Source organism: Panthera tigris, chromosome B1 (genome assembly GCF_018350195.1).
Source record: "Panthera tigris isolate Pti1 chromosome B1, P.tigris_Pti1_mat1.1, whole genome shotgun sequence".
Lineage (NCBI taxonomy): Eukaryota > Metazoa > Chordata > Mammalia > Carnivora > Felidae > Panthera > Panthera tigris.
Window position 1 is genome coordinate 21,466,514 of NC_056663.1, and position 16,767 is coordinate 21,483,280.

Here is a 16,767-nt window from a genome sequence, read left to right on the forward strand (position 1 = left end):
AAAAGGACTAATATAATGTCAGGGCATAAGAGAAAAAAATTATACATGCTCATGTTATACAGCAAAAACAGATGCAAATATGTCAATGAATATAGGTGAGTTAAATTCTCATTAAAAAAGAGCAACTCTTGGGGCACCTGGGTGGCTTAGTCAGTTAAGCATCCAGCTTCAGCTCAGGTCACCATCTCATGGTTCATGAGTTCGAGGCCCACGTCGGGTTCTGCGTTGACAGCTCAGAGCCTGGAGCCTGCTTCAGATTCTGTGTCTCCCTCTCTCTCTGTCCCACCCCTGCTCATACTCTGTCTCTGTCTCTCTCAAATATAAATAAACAGTAAAAAAAAAAAAAAAAGAGCAACTCTCACATTGTATTTTTAAGAAGTCATATAAATGTTCCTTACAAGAGCCAGAATTAAACATTGCCAAGAATTCTTGAAAATGCACAAAATTAAGGGCCAAAAGCATTAAATGGGGCAAAGAAAAAATTCACCAAGAAGCTATTACACACATAAGGCAAAATAGTTTAAAATTCTATAATGGAAAACCGGTTACAAAAATGCAATTTGACCAATTCACAATCATGGCTGAGATGTCAACAAATCTCTACTAGAAATGGATAGGTCAAATGACAAAACCATGTAAGAAAAAAATTTGTGTAACAAAACAAATAAGATGTTTATTTGTTTTTAATAAACAAAATATATAAATTGACCATATATTATTCTTCATAAAAATATCAATAAGATAAAAATGTGGAAGTTATATAGGCTCAATGAAATATTCATAGAGTATTAGAGAATAGGAAAAATAAATTTACCAGGAGTACCTGTATCAATACAGATAAGGTTTTTAAAGACAATATTAAGTAAAAATACAAACTGGACAAAGATACTATAAAATCAGTATATATTATTCAAGGGTACATTCACTTATAATAATATTATGAAAACTTGCACAAGAATGATAAAAATCAAGTTTAGAACAGTGGTTATCTCTTTGGGGAAGAGAGAATTATGACAGAGGTATATATGCTAACAGTTTATTTTTTAAGCTGTCAGTGCATCTATAGCTATGCATTATATTATCTATGTACTGTATTTTTGAAAGTTGGACATATGTCATTTTAAAAAATCATTCAAGTTTTATTCCTTCCCTCATATGGAAAAATGCTAAAAGTTATTAGCAAAAAACCCAACATAAAAAAGACCACTTTGGGAAATTTAAGATATACTATTACACAACTGGGAAATTCTTGGGTTAAAAAAGAAATTAAAACTGAGATTACAAGCTTTTTGAAAATAAATGACACTTAGGATTTACAATTAACAATCTGTGTAATTTGGTCAAAGCCATTACTGACAGGGGAAAATTAATAACCTTAAATGTATTTAAAGTAAGAATTTAAAATAAGAATTTAAAGTAAATAAACTATGTATTCAATACAATAAGCCAAAAAGTAAATTAAGATAAATTTGAAGAAAATAGAAGGGAATAATTACTAAAGATAAAAGCAGAAGTAAAACAATAAAACAGTAAATAAATTTAATTTTAAAAAGTATTATTTGAAAAGACCAATAAAATAAACCCCTATCAAATCTGATTTTTAAAAAGCACTGAAAATGAAATAAACAATATTAAACATAAGTTACATTATATCCATAGTTTGGAATAGCACCTAAATATAAGATAAGAATCAGAGATCTATGATTTATCGATATAATAATCTCTTAATATAATATCGGTCTAAAAGGCAAGAACAATAGGGACAGTATGGTCACATATGTGTTACGAAGAAAATGATATATGTGTTTAAGTTTATAGGTTTGTAAATATATTTTAAAGGCCTGAGATGAGAGAAAACATTTATGATCTATAAAGTAGGAACAGGATTTAAATTTTGCCATGTCCTAGAAGTCAATAAAAAACAAAAATTGGTGAAGATATTAGAAGGCAATTCCCAGGAAACTATAAACAAAAAAATTCTCTACGTCACCAGGAATCACAGAAATGGAACTTTTTTTTCAGAAATGTAATTTGTAACAATCATGACAAATCATTTTTCACACTCGAATTGTAAACAATCAAATTTGATAATATTAAGTAAAGGGGACACTAGAAGTTCATGACGATCGGGATGAAGTATATTTGGATGCAACCATTTTGAAGAACAATTCAATAGTTGCTATTAAAATTTAGTAGCGATGGACCTAGCAATTTACCATGTGTGTCTACATAGAAACCTGATATTCACTGTAGCAATGTTTCTGATATTGAAAAAATAGAAACAATCAAAATTTCCATGAGTGAGATAACAGTTAAATAATGGAGTAGTCTATAGCTATTAAAAAAGGATATGGTAGATTAAGAGGTGATAGTACACTGGGGTGCCAGGATGGCTCAGTCAGTTCAGTGACCAACTTTTGATTTCGGCTCAGGTCATGATTCCTGGGTTGTGGGGACAGAGCCCCACGTTAGGGTCCGCAATGAGCATGGAGCCTGCTTAAGATTCTCTCCCTCTCAGGGCACCTGGCTGGCTCAGTCGGTTAAGCATCCCACTTCAGCTCAGGTCATGTTCTTGCGGTTCGTGAGTTCAAGCCCTGTACTGGGCTCTGTGCTGATAGCTCAGAGCCTGGATCCTCCTTCAGATTCTGTGTCTGTCTTTCTGTCTCTCTCTCTCCCCCTCCCCTGCTCATGCTCCCTCTCTCTCTCAAAATTAAACACTTAAAAAAATTAAAAAAAAAAAAGATTCTCTCACTTCCCCTCTGCCCTTCTCCCCTGTTTCTGCTCTCCCTCCTTCCCTCCCTCCCTCCCTCTCTCAAAAAAGGGGAAAAAAAGAGGTGGCACTATAGTAAGATTCAGAGGACACGTAAGTGGGTGAAATAAACCAAGTTAAGAAAGAATGGGTAAAAAAGAGAAACAAAATTCACACTTTAAAGAAATACACATACACACAGACTTTAGAAAAAGTTGTGGAATGGAGTATTGTTTTTTAAAAAGCAAACAGCACATATATTATTAGCCCAATTTTAGATAAGAGTTACTAGCTTTGTTTAGAGAAACCTTCCTAGAGAAACCGAGTCTAGGACCAAATCCAGTGTTCTTCTTTCTACTCTAGACAGCTTGGCACACTGGAATAAAAGTGCATTGTTTTGTACTCCTTCAGGCCTATGTTCACCACTTCCCAGTTAGGTAACCTTGGGAAAAATAAGGTCTCTGAACCTTAGCATTTTCAACTGTCAAATGGACAAATAAACACTAGCTCCACAAATTACAAAGACAAATGAAAACTACATGAGAACAATTCCTTCTCCCCTGGCCAACAGAAACAGTTCATCGAGAATCCTCTGTTAATCAGCAGGGTCCAGAAATAGTCTTAGGGCAGCTCAGCTCCATGAGTAAAGTTTGCGATGTCAAGTGCCTCTGTGGCACTGTCAGTTGGAAGTTTCTAAATATGTTCAAGATGATAAAACTATTCCGATGGCCTGGTATTTCCTTGAGGCTCCCATCTGCCTCATACTCTAGCACCTTTCGCTCAGTTTTTCTGGCTCAGTTCCAAACATCTAGATTATACGGTATGTGGTAGGTATTTCATTTATTTCCTAAGAGCGATGGCTGACCCTTAATGACAAAATCTCTAGCTGTGCACTAAGCCACTGTCTTCTAGGCCTGCCTACATGACTCTAAGGTAGTTTTTCTAGGTTGCAAGTCAAAGAAATGAACATAACACACCATTAATAGTCTGTACTATTTTACCCTAAATGAATCACCTTGAACTTACCCAGGTGTATGAGTTAGCTCAGGCTGCCATAACAAAATACCACAGACTGGACGGCTTAAACAGAAATTCATTTTCTCATAGTTTTGGAAGCTAGAAGTCCAAGATTGAGGTGCCAGCACAGAAAGTTTCTGGTGAGAAGTCCTTCTGGATGGCAGATGGTCACCTTCTTCCGGTATCCTCACATGGCCTGTCCTCGGTGTGTGGGCACACTCAGAAAGTGTGAGTGAGCTCCCTCTCTTTGTGTCTCTTCTTATAAGGACACTTATCCTATCAGACCAGGAGCCTACCCTTATGACCTCATTTAACTTTATGACTTTCTTAGAGATGCTATTTCCAAATACAGCCACACGAGAGGCTAGAGTTTTAACATATACATTTCGGGGGGACACAAACATTCAGTCCAGAACACCAACCACAGAGTGACTCATCGGCCCTTTTTCTCTACTCACTTATACAGGTCTTAAAAATGTTCTGGCAGGTCATTTCCCTCAAGCTGGCATTTTATTCTGGAGGAACTCGAATACTGGGAGATCTGAGTTGGGAGGAACCCATTCTGTCGGATCCTTTATAAACAAACAAACAAACAAACAAACAAGCGAATATTAAGTAAGATCAGTCCTAGAGTCTTTGGCCTACCTAGATCCCTGTGGAGGGGTTCCCCGCTTACCAGTCACAACTTCAAGTTCCCTGCCCACCAACCAGCCTTGGCCTACTTGCATCCCAGTGGGAGATCTCCTGCAAGCACATTCCACCACATGGTTCCCTGTCTGCCAACACTGGCCCAAGGGCACACCAGCAGGCGACTTCCAGGTTGCCAGTTCTAGCTGGTATCTCCCTGTCTGCCAGCCTCAGCCCAGCCACTGCGGAAAAGCTCTTGCTGTGAACACACTTTTTCTCACGAGGCCTAAATCCCAACCTGGGGAGGCAGCTGCCCTTCCACGTTTGTTTTTTCCTTAGGTTCTCTCTCTTGGCCCTAGAATATTCTTTTGAATTTTGATTCCTTCTCAGTAGCTTTCCTATCATAAATAGTTAATAATTCTTCATATTGAACATTATGCATTCAAATTACCATGTGGTTTCCATCTTCTGACTGGCCCCTGGCACAGAACAGCTTGAAGATGAGTGTCACTGGGTGTTTCACGGTGCTGCCCCAGGAACAAGAAGAGAGGTACGCTAGTGTCCGAGAAAGAAATCACTTCTCCTACAGTTCCCTGCTGCAAGCTCTACTGGCAAAAAAGAAATGTTGGCAAGTTCCAACACCAGCATTACAAGCAGGGCAATGAAGGGTAGATTTGAAGGTTATGTGACATAGTAACCGTGCTGCTATCCACACACAAAGTCCCTATCTAATTACATTAAAAAAAAAAAAAAGTTAACACATAGCAAGACCTTCCTATGTGCCTGACCATTTTAAGCTCTTAATAATTCTGTAATGTAGGTACTATTATTATCCCTACTTTACAGATGAGGAAAGTGAGGCATAGGCATGTAAATTTAATTAGCTTTGGCAAGGTTCTGCAGTGAAAGACTTGAGATTCAAATCTAGGTATTCTGACTCCAAAGACTACATCTCAACCATCATGTTGTATTGACCTTTGTTTCTATTGCTAAGACAAAAACAAGCTTTAAAAAGTGAAGAGATTTGTTTCTTTTCTGGAGGCCACTTTCCCCACCGGCCTGACACACCACCAGTGTGGCAAAGTTTCCTCTCATGCTCTTGGGCACAGCTCTGAGCAGCATCATCCTTTAGACCAGAAAGCTGGCGGGCACTGTGGGGAAGAAACCAATTAAGAAGAAAGTGGAGGAGGTGCTAGAAGAGGGGGAAGAATTCGTGGGTGTAAAAGGTTCCCAAACATGGAGTGGAAAAGGCAAAGTGGATACTCCTGAAGTGCAAGGGGTCCTGAGAGGAGGACAACACATGGGAGCCGGAAGACAACCCGGACTGCCCTGACCTCAATGCCCAGTTTCTACAGTCACAGAAAACAGTACATGGGACAGATAAATCAGAGGAAGGCAAGCACAAAATTGACTCTGGCTCTGAAAATAAGGGAGAGAACAAACCAAAGAAGAAGAAAGAAGAGTCAGAAAAGCCATGGGACTTTGCCAGTGGTTTGGAGCTGGATGGAGCAGATGACTGGAGCTACAGACTCCAGCGGAGAACTCATGTTCCTGATGAAATGGAAAAAATCTGACGAGGACGACCTGGTCCCCACCAAGGAAGCCAATGTCAAGTGCCCACGGCAGGGGGCAGGGGGTCATACCCTTCTCTGAGGAAAGGCTGATGTGGCATTCCTGCCTTTCAGAGGATGGTGACAAAGAGATGACAAGAATGCACTCTCGCGAGTACCGGCCCCTGTCATACCTGACTGCAGGCTTCAAGTGGGGAGGAGGGAGTTCTACTTGCCTTGACACCACAGGAGTGGCTTGACAGGATGTCCTTTGAAGAGTCAGCACAGTGTGCTGTGCTCTACAGCAGCCCAAGTAAAGCCCGTCCACGCCATGGAGTTTGCACACCCATCCCAGTGGAGGGGAAGGGGGAGAAGTAGTGCAAGGCAGCTCATTCTGGGTTCTGCTGAGAAAAGCAGAAGGCCTTCCATGAAGGACAAAACCTGCAGAATGGGTGTGTGGGACAGCAAAAGATACTGTAGATCTTCAAAGACCATCTCCACACCCCACAGCCTGCTTCCCCAAAGTGCTAACGCTGCATTTTTACAGTGTAGCGTGTGTGTAGTGTAGTTTTTGGTAATCACTGGTATGTAATTTGTGGGTACAAGGGATGGAGTACGAAGGGAGATAGGTAGGATCATTTTTTTATTAAAATTTGGGGCCTGACTGGGAAAATGGTGTAACAATGGAGAGAACAACTTAATGATGATTTTGTTCTACGTCCAGAATATTTTATCTTAAAAAAAAAAAAAAATGTCACCAGTGACCTAAATGAGGACTATAAGAAACTATTTAAAATGCCTGAAACTTATCACCCAAGGTGTTCCTTGCCTGAGCTTAATGTTATTCCCAGGAAAGAACTAAGTGAGTTAATAAATCACCAGCTGCCACTTGTGGGATGGAAACTGGTTGAGGAGGGAAAGTCTTCTATCGGAGCACATACAGGCCCACTGTTCTGTCTTAGCAGTGCTAACTCTTGATGTTGACAACACGCTTCTTTTTCAATTATAAAGTTATAAATAGCAGCTTGCTCATCCGAGCCACTGGCCAAGGCACTTGGGGAGGGGAAGAGGTGGTATAGAAAGTGGGAAAGTAGGGAAGAAAGGCCCATGCTCTCAGAATGGAAGAGTCTTGGAGCCTCTCTGTTACTTGAATTTTGAACCCTAAAGCCACTGGTCGCAGCACTGACAGCACAAGTTCACAGAAGCACTTTAAAAGTTGAATGATTTCAAAAGCCCTGGTCTCAGGACATTAAACATTCACACTGGCACAGTGGTTCACTTTAGAACACAAAACAAGACTTTTTCTAATCCTAAGAATTACCTGATACCTGAAATGCTGTCTTCAATCATGAGATCCATTAGTTCTTGACACAGTCTAGACCTGCATCTAAAAATCCATTATAAAATCTTGCTAGGCATGTGTTAGGCTTCCTTGAAAACTTTGTTTAAATGTAAACTTCCTACCACATTGTCAGTTTTTGTCTTAAAACTATAGGTTTATTTAAAAAAAAGTGAAGAGAAACTCTATTAGAGGCCAATGTTCCTCAATATTGCTATTAAAAAAGATAGCACACATAGACGGTAGTTATCTCTGAAAGAAAACTAGAAAAAAATATCAAAATGTTAACAATTATTAATTCTGAGTGGTGGGATATACAGTTCACACCTGAACACAGGTTCACCAATACACAGATTTTTATTTCTGAAATAGCACTGTAAATGTATTTTCTCTGCCTTATGATCTTCTTTTTTTTTTTAGTATGAAGTTTATTGTCAAATTGGTATCCATACAACACCCACTGCTCATCCCAACAGGTGCCTTCCTCAATGCCCATCACCCACCTTCCCTTCCCTCCCACCCCCCATCAACCCTCAGTTTATTCTCAGTTTTTAAGAGTCTCTTATGGTTTGCCTCCCTCCCTAACTTTTTTTTCTTCCCTTCCCCTCCCTCATGGTCTTCTGTTAAGTTTCTCAAGATCCAGATAAGAGTGAAAACATATGGTATCTGTCTTTCTCTGTATGACTTATTTCACTTAGTGTAACACTCTCTAGTTCCATCCATGTTGCTACAAAAGGCCATATTTCATTCTTTCTCATTGCCAAGTAGTATTCCATTGTGTACATAAACCACAATTTCTCTATCCATTCATCAGTTGATGGACATTTAGGCTCTTTCCATAATCTGGCTATTGTTGAAAGTGCTGCTATAAACATTTGGGTACAAGTGCCCCTATGCATCAGCACTCCTGTATCCCTTGGGTAAATTCCTAGCAGTGCTATTGCTGGATCATAGGGTAGATCTGTTTTTAATTTTTTCAGGAACCTCCACACTGTTTTGCAGAATGGCTGCAGCAGTTTGCATTCCCACCAGCAGTGCAAGAGGGTTCCCGTTTCTCCAAATCCTCTCCAGCATCTATAGTCTCCTGATTTGTTCACTTTAGCCACTATGACTGACGTGAGGTGGTATCTCAGTGTGGTTTTGATTTGTATTTCCCTAATGAGGGGTGACGTTGAGCACCTTTTCATGTACCTGTTGGCCATCTGGATGTCTATTCATGTTTTCTGCCCATTTCTTCACTGGATTATTTTTTTTTCGGGTATGGAGTTTTTGGTGAGTTCTTTATAGATTTTGGATACTAGCCCTTTGTCTGATATGTCATTTGCAAATATCTTTTCCCATTCCATTGGGTGCCTTTTAGTTTTGTTGTTTCCTTTGTAGTGCAGAAGCTTTTTATCTTGATGAGGTCCCAATAGTTCATTTTTGCTTTTAATTCCCTTGCCTTTGGAGATGTGTCAAGTAAGAAATTGCTGTGGCTGAGGTCAGAGAGGTTTTTTCCTGCTTCTCCTCTAGGGTTTTGATGGTTTCCTGTCTCACATTCAGGTTCTTTATCCATTTTGAGTTTATTTTTGTGAATGGTGTAAGAAAGTGGTCTAGTTTCAAATTCTTCTGCATGTTGCTGTCTAGTTCTCCCAGTACCAATTGTTAAAGAGACTTTTTTCCATTGGATATTCTTTCCTGCTTTGTCAAAGATTAGTTGGCCATACTTTTGTGGGTCCAATTCTGGAGTTTCTATTCTATTCCATTGGTCTATGTGTCTGTTTTTGTGCCAATACCATGCTGTCTTGATGATTACAGCTTTGTAGTAGAGGCTAAAGTCTGGGATTGTGATGCCTCCTGCTTTGGTCTTCTTCTTCAAAATTACTTTGGCTATTCGGGACCTTTTGTGGTTCCATACGAATTTTAGGACTACTTGCTCTAGCTTCAAGAACGATGCTGGTGCAATTTTGATTGGGATTGCATTGAATGTGTAGATTGCTTTGGGTAGTATTGACATTTTGACAATATTTATTCTTCCAATCCATGAGCAGGGAATGTCTTTCCATTTCTTTATATCTTCTTCCATTTCCTTCATAAGCTTTCTATAGTTTTCAGCATACAGATCTTTTACATCTTTGGTTAGATTTATTCCTAGGTATTTTATGCTTCTTGGTGCAATTGTGAATGGGATCAGTTTCTTTATTTGTCTTTCTGTTGCTTCATTGTTAGTGTGTAAGAATGCAACTGATTTCCGTACATTGATTTTCTATCCTGCAACTTTGCTGAATTCATGTATCAGTTCTAGCAGACTTTTGGTGGAGTCTATCGGATTTTCCATGTATAGTATCACGTCATCTGCAAAAAGTGAAAGCTTGACTTCATCTTTGCCAATTTGGATGCCTTTGATTTCCTTTTGTTGTCTGATTGCTGATGCTAGAACTTCCAACACTATGTTAAACCACAGCGGTGAGAGTGGACATCCCTGTCGTGTCCCTGATCTCAGGGGGAAAATTCTCAGTTTTTCCCAACTGAGGATGATATTAGCTGTTGGCTTTTCATAAATGGCTTTTATGATGTTTAAGTATGTTCCTTTTATCGCGACTTTCTCAAGGGTTTTTATTAAGAAAGTATGCTGAATTTTGTCAAATGCTTTTTCTGCATCAATTGACAGAATCATACGGTTCTTTTCTTTTATTAATGTGATGTATCACATTGATTGATTTGCGAATGTTGAACCAGCCCTGCAGCCCAGGAATGAATTCCACTTCATCATGGTGAAAAATTCATTTTATATGCTGTTGAATTCGACTTGCTAGTATCTTACTGAGAATTTTTGCATCCATATTCATCAGGGATATTGGCCTGTAGTTCTCTCTTTTTTTTTTTTTTTGCTGGGTCTCTGTCTGGTTTGGGAATCAAAGTAATGCTGGCTTCACAGAATGAGTCTGGAAGTTTTCCTTCCCTTTCTGTTTTTTGGAATAGCTTGAGAAGGATAGGTATTATCTCTGCTTTAAATGTTGGTAGAATTCACCTGGGAAGCCATCTGGTCCTGGACTCTTATTTGTTGGGAGATTTTTGATAACTTATTCAATTTCTTTGCCGGTTATGGGTCTGTTCAAGTTTTCTATTTCTTCCTGTTTGAGTTTTGGAAGTGTGTGGGTGCTTGGAATTTGTCCATTTCTTCCAGGTTGTCCAGTTTGTCGGCATATAGTTTTTCATAGTATTCCCTGATTACTGCTTGTATTTCTAAGGGATTGGTTGTAATAATTCCATTTTCATTCATGATTTTATCTATTTGGGTCATCTCCCTTTTCTTTTTGAGAAGCCTGGCTAGAGGTTTATCAATTATGTTCATTTTTTCAAAAAACCAACTCTTGGTTTCATTGATCTGCTCTACAGTTTTTTTAAATTCTATATTGTTTTTTTCTGCTCTGATCTTTATTATTTCTTTTCTTCTGCTGGGTTTGGGGTATCTGCTGTTCTCCTTCTATTTCCTTTAGGTATGCTGTTAGATTTTTGATTTGGGATTTTTCTTGTTTCTTGAGATAGGCCTGGATTGCAATGTATTTTCCTCTCAGGTATGCCTTTGCTGCATCCCAAAGCGTTTGGATTGTTGGATTTACATTTTCATTTGTTTTCATATATTTTTACATTTCTTCTCTAATTGCCTGGTTGACCCATTCATTCTTTAGTAGGGTGTTCTTTAATCTCCATGCTTTTGGAGGTTTTCCAGACTTTTTCCTGTGGTTGATTTCAAGTTTCATAGCATTGTGGTCTGAAAGCGTGCATGGTATGATCTCTTTTATACTTATTAAGGGCTGTTGTGTGACCCAGTATGTGATCTATCTTGGAGAATACTGAACGTGCACTCGAGAAGAAAGTATATTCTGTTGCTATGGGATGCAGAGTTCTATATATATGTGTCAAATCCATCTGATCCAATGTTATCATTCAGGGCCCTTGTTTCTTTATTGATCCTGTGTCTAGATGATCTATCCATTGTTGTAAGAGGGGTATTAAAGTCCCCTGCAATTACCAGATTCTTATCAATAAGGTTGCCTACGTTTGTGATTGTTTTATATATTTGGGGACTCCTGTATTTGGTGCATAGACCTTTATAATTGTTAGCTCTTCCAGATGGATAGACCCTTAATTATTGCATAATGCCCCTTCTTCATCTCGTTACAACCTTTAATGTAAAGTCTAGTTTGTCTGATACAAGTATGGCTACTCCAGCTTTCTTTTGACTTCCAGTAGCATGATAGATAGTTCTCCATCCCCTCACTTTCAATCTGAAGGTGTCCTCAGGTCTAAGATGAGTCTCTTGTAGACAGCAACTAGATGGGTCTTGTTTTTTTATCCATTCTGATACCATATGTCTTTTGGTTGGAACATTTAGTCCATTTATATTCATTGCTATTATTGGAAGATAAGGGTTTAGAGTCATTGTGATGTCTGTAGGTTTCATGCTTGCAGTGATGTCTCTGGTACTTTGTGGTCCTTGCAACATTTCACTCACAGAATCCCCCTCAGGATCTCTTGTAGAGTTGGTTTAGTGGTGATGAATTCCTTCAGTTTTTGTCTGGGAAAACCTTTATCTCTCCTATTCTGAATGACAGACTTGCTGGATAAAGGATTCTCAGCTGTATATTTTTTTCTGTTCATCACATTGAAGATTTCCTGCAGTTCCTTTCTGGCTTGCCAAGTTTCAGTAGATAGGTCTGCCACTACTCTTATGTGTCTCCCTTTGTAAGTTAGAGCGTGTTTATCCCTAGCTGCTTTCAGAATTCTCTCTTTATCCTTGTATTTTGCCAGTTTCACTATGATATGTCGTGCAGAAGATCGATTCAAGTTACCTCTGAAGGGAGTTCTGTGTGCCTCCTGGATTTCAATGCCTGTTTCCTTCTCCAGATCAGGAAACTTCTCAGCTATGATTTGTTCAAGTACACCTTCAGACCCTTTCTCTCACTTCTTCTTCCTCTGTAATTTCTATGATACGGATATTGTTCCATTTGATTGCATCACTTAGTTCTCTAATTCTCCCCTAATACTCCTGGATTTTTTTCTCTCTCTTTTTCTCACCTTCCTCTTTTTCCATAATTTTATCTTCTAATTCACCTATTCTCTCCTCTGTTTCTTCAACCTGTGCTATGGCCGCCTCCATTTTATTTTGCACCTCATTTATAGCATTTTTTTAGCTCCTCATGACTATTTCTTAGTCCCTTGATCTCTGTAGCAATAGATTCTCTGCTGTCCTCAATGCTTTTTTCAAGCCCAGCGATTAAGTTTATGACTATTATTCTAAATTCTTGTTCCATTATATTGCTTAAATCGTTTTTGATCGATTCATTAGTTGTTGCTACTTCCTGGAGTTTCTTTTGAGGAGAGTTCTTCCGTTTCCTCATTTTGGGTAGTCCCTGGGGTGGCTCCAAAGTGCAGGGCACTTCCCCTGTGCTGTCTGGAGTAACTTGTGTTGGTGGGCAGGGCCGCAGTCAGACTGGATGTCTGCCCCCAGCCCACTGCTGGGGCCACAGTCAGACTGGTGTGTACCTTATCTTCCCTTTTCCCAGGGGCAGGACTCACTGTGGAGTGGTGTGGCCCCTGCCTGGGCTACTTGTACACTGCCAGACTTGTGGTGTTGCTTCGATGGGATTTGGCATACTAGCCAGGGTAGATTCGCAAGGTGCACAGGGGCGGGAGGGGCAGGCTTAGCTCGCTTTGCCCCTGGTGGTCCCCGTGGGAGGGGCCCCGCAGCACGGGGAAAGAGGTAGGCCCATCGGAGGGATGGATCCACAGAAGCACAGCATTGGGCGTTTGCACGGTGCAAGCAAGTTTGGTGATGGGAACTGGTTCCCTTTGGGATTTCGGCTGGGGTATGGGAGAGGGAAATGGTGCTTACCAGCCCCTTTATTCCCCTGCCGAGCTGAGCTCTGTCTTCCAGGGCTCAACAACTCTCCCTCCCGGTGTCCTCTCGCCCTCCCCGCTACCTGAGAGCAGAGCTGTTGACTTTTAACATTCCAGATTTAAGTCCCGCTGGCTGTCAGAACTCACGGAGTCCAGCCCGTCTGTTTTTGCAAGCTAGACTTGGGGGCTCTGTCTTGCCGGGTAGGCTGCCCCTCCACCGCCCCCGCTCCCTCCTGCCAGTCCTTGTAGCATGCACTATCTCTCTGCCCTTCCTACCGTCTTCCATGGACCTCTTGTCTACGCTTTCTCCAGCGAGTCCATTCTGCTAGTCTTCTGGTAGTTTTCTGGGTTATTTAGGCTGATATGGGTGGAATCTAAGCAATCAGCAGGACACAGAGAGCCCAGTGTCCTCCTACGCCACCATCTTCCCCAGGTCCTTATGATCTTGTTAGTAACATTTTTTCTCTAGCTTACCTTGTTGTCAGAATAAAGTGTATGCATATTATAATATTTGCACATAACACATATCACATACAAAATATGTGTTAATCAACTATTTATATTATCAGTAAGGCTTCTGGTAAACAGTAGGCTATTAAGTTTGGAAGGAGTCAAAAGTTATATGTGGAATTTTGACTGCACAGGAGGTTGGTACCCATACCCCTGAATTGTTCAGGGGTCAACTGTACAATATTTACATACCTTTTAAATTTAGCAAAAACAACTTCAAAAAGAGAATAAGAAAAAAGCACTAAATGTATAAAATCTTAAAAACAATTCAATTTTTCAATTGTAGAAATTATTATTGAAAAGGATTAACAAGTTTATATAATATTACTTAGTTTTGGCAGTTGATTCCCAACACACTGGCATTTTATTTTCTGAGAGAACGTAAATGTCCCTTGAATAAATAAGAATAAAAGCTTCAAAAGCATTATCTGGGACAAAGTTTATAAACTAATGTTTTAATTTATAAAATGGATTTAAAACATATATACAATGGAATATTGTTCAGCCAAATGAAATCTTGCCATTTGCAATGATATGGACAGAGCTAGAGGGTATAATGCTAAGCGAAATAAGTCAGAGAAAGACAAATACCACATGATTTCACTTATATGTGTTATTTAATAAACAAAACAAACAAGCAAAGGGAAAAAATAGAGAGAGATAAATCAAGAAACAGACTCTTAATTTTGGAGAACAAACTGCTGGTTCCCAGAGGGGAGGTAGGCAGGGGTGCGGGTGAAATTGGTGATAGGGATTAAGGAGTGCATTTGCTGTGATGAGCACCAGGTAATGTATGGAATGTTGAATTGCTATGTACACCTCAAACATTAATATAGCATGTTAATTAACGGAATAAAAATAAAAACTTCAAAAAATGAAGTTTAGAGAGGATTAAAAGATGGGAACAAGATTAAAGCAACTACTAGTAATAATCAAAATATTAAGAAGAATAGAGTGATGTTAAGATTAAAGAACTATATAGCTGAAATGGGCCTTACAAATTCAAATCAATCATGCTATCTATGACATTTCATAGAAATCATAGATTCCTATGACATTCAAGAAGAGTGATAACCCTGAAAGGTTAAATGACTCAGTTACTGTTACAAAGACAGACTGTGGCAGAACACTAAACCTGAACCCAATTTTTAAAAATGTTTATTTATTTTTGAGTGTGAGCAGTAGAGAGGCAGAGACAGGGGAGACAAAGAATCTGAAGCAGGCTCCAGGCTCTGAGCTGTCAGCACAGAGCCCGATATGGGGCTTGAACTCACGAACCATGAGATAATGACCTGAGCTGAAGTCGGATGCTTAACCAACAGCAACCCAGGTGCCCGGAGATATAAACATTTTTAAAGGCATAATTAATACATAGTTTCTAACTTCATTCCCAAGGTTTTATACTTAGAGAGTATTATATGAGATTCAGTTTCATAATCTAGGAGAAAGTTTAAACATTCCCATCTAGAAAGTTGCCTATGAAGAAAGAGTAAAAGGCTGATGCTCAAGGAAACAGAATAAGTTCTCCGCTATCCCCAAATTCAGAACTATGCAGTGTTTCTTTGCAGGAACCATAGCAGGCTCATAAATTTCTAGCACATTATGAAGTATACACCTGGAAAGTGGCTCCAGATCAGGTTCAAAGAGGTGGTGGTTGTAGATATTAAGCCAACGAATTTCTCCTACCACAAGGAAACTTGTAAGGCTTGAGGTAGGGAGGCAGATTCTCCTTTACTCTTTAGGTTTCATCAATGCAGTGACATTTATTTTTGCAGACTGCAATTTACTCAGATTACCTGAGGACAACATAAAATCTACACGTAACATTGTGATATTTAATATACATACTTTCAATTAAAATTCCATTTAAACTTGAGGAGTTAACAGTTCCTATAATGAGAATTAAAAAGTTTGAAGTAATTGGTGGTACAAATATATATTAATTATATTAATGAAGTCGTTAATCCTTCTTCCTAGGCAGACAGCTAGAGTACATTTCCCAGGATCTCTGGCACTTAGATATGACCCATCTGACTCAGTTTAGAAGTGACACGTGCCACTTCCAGGCCTGGCCTGTGAAACTGTCCCTGCGTATTCCTCTCTGCTCCACCACCACCACCACCACCAACCACTACCACCACCTTTTTGGTTAACTCGTTTGTTGACACTCTGGGGAACCTTAGAAGTCACTTGTTGAAGACGGTAGAGTCACTATCAATCTACATCTCAGAATGACTGCACGAAGGCGAGCCACATACAGGAGACTTCTATCAACCTACACACAACCCTAGAAATATTACATAAACAATAAATAAGCTTTTATTTGGGTTAATCCACTGAAACCTGAAAGTCTACTTGTTAGTATAAACTAGCTTACCATAATAAGATCATATTTGAATACAATTCTGTACATTAAATTGATCCTAAATCTTGGAGACGATGTGAATGTCTTGACAAGAAACAGAAAATGAAAGTTTATAATTAGATATTCTGGTATTTCTTTTTGGAGAAGGGTACATTACAAATGTGATATATTCTACAAATTAAGGAGAAGCTATCCAAGGATTTTATGTGGCCAAGGGTGGAATATTTTCATTTTCAAGAATCTTACTTAATCAGTAAAACTTTGCCTTAAACATACTCCCACGAGTTTAACATTCTTACGGAACTAAATAAATCTGGTCGCCTGTCTTCTATCAATTTTGTTTTTTTGTTTGTTTGTTTATGTATTTTGTCATTGAGAGGACAAAGGCCCTCTGCTCTTCTCTGCCACCAACTTCACTTAGGCACTAATATCTGGCAAGTAAGTTCTGAGTCACTAATACTGATGGAGGCAGATATGCCCTGGTTCTATCATTTACCACCTTGTCAATGGCAGCCTGTAGGCATTCCTCCTCACTTATTAAAGAGGACTCTAAAACCTAACTCATGATTTTCCCCACCACTCCAAATCATGTCAGAGAGAACTTCAACATTCAAGGAGATGGCCCCCTCTAATAACTTAGCCTCAAAGCTGTCTGACTCCCAACTTCAAAACTCAAGGACAGAATTATACATTATCATTCCACCTCTTGGGCTACTGGGTACGGCTG

General features: G+C 39.4%; 1 protein-coding gene and 1 pseudogene across 3 annotated transcripts in view; one reads left to right on the forward strand and one right to left on the reverse strand.

The window, feature by feature from the left end:
- MICU3 (mitochondrial calcium uptake family member 3) overlaps positions 1–16,767 on the reverse strand; it is a 107,381-nt gene that overhangs the window by 74,788 nt on the left and 15,826 nt on the right. The gene's annotated exons all lie outside the window — the stretch shown is intronic.
- Positions 4,846–6,203, forward strand: LOC102957579 (annotated as a pseudogene).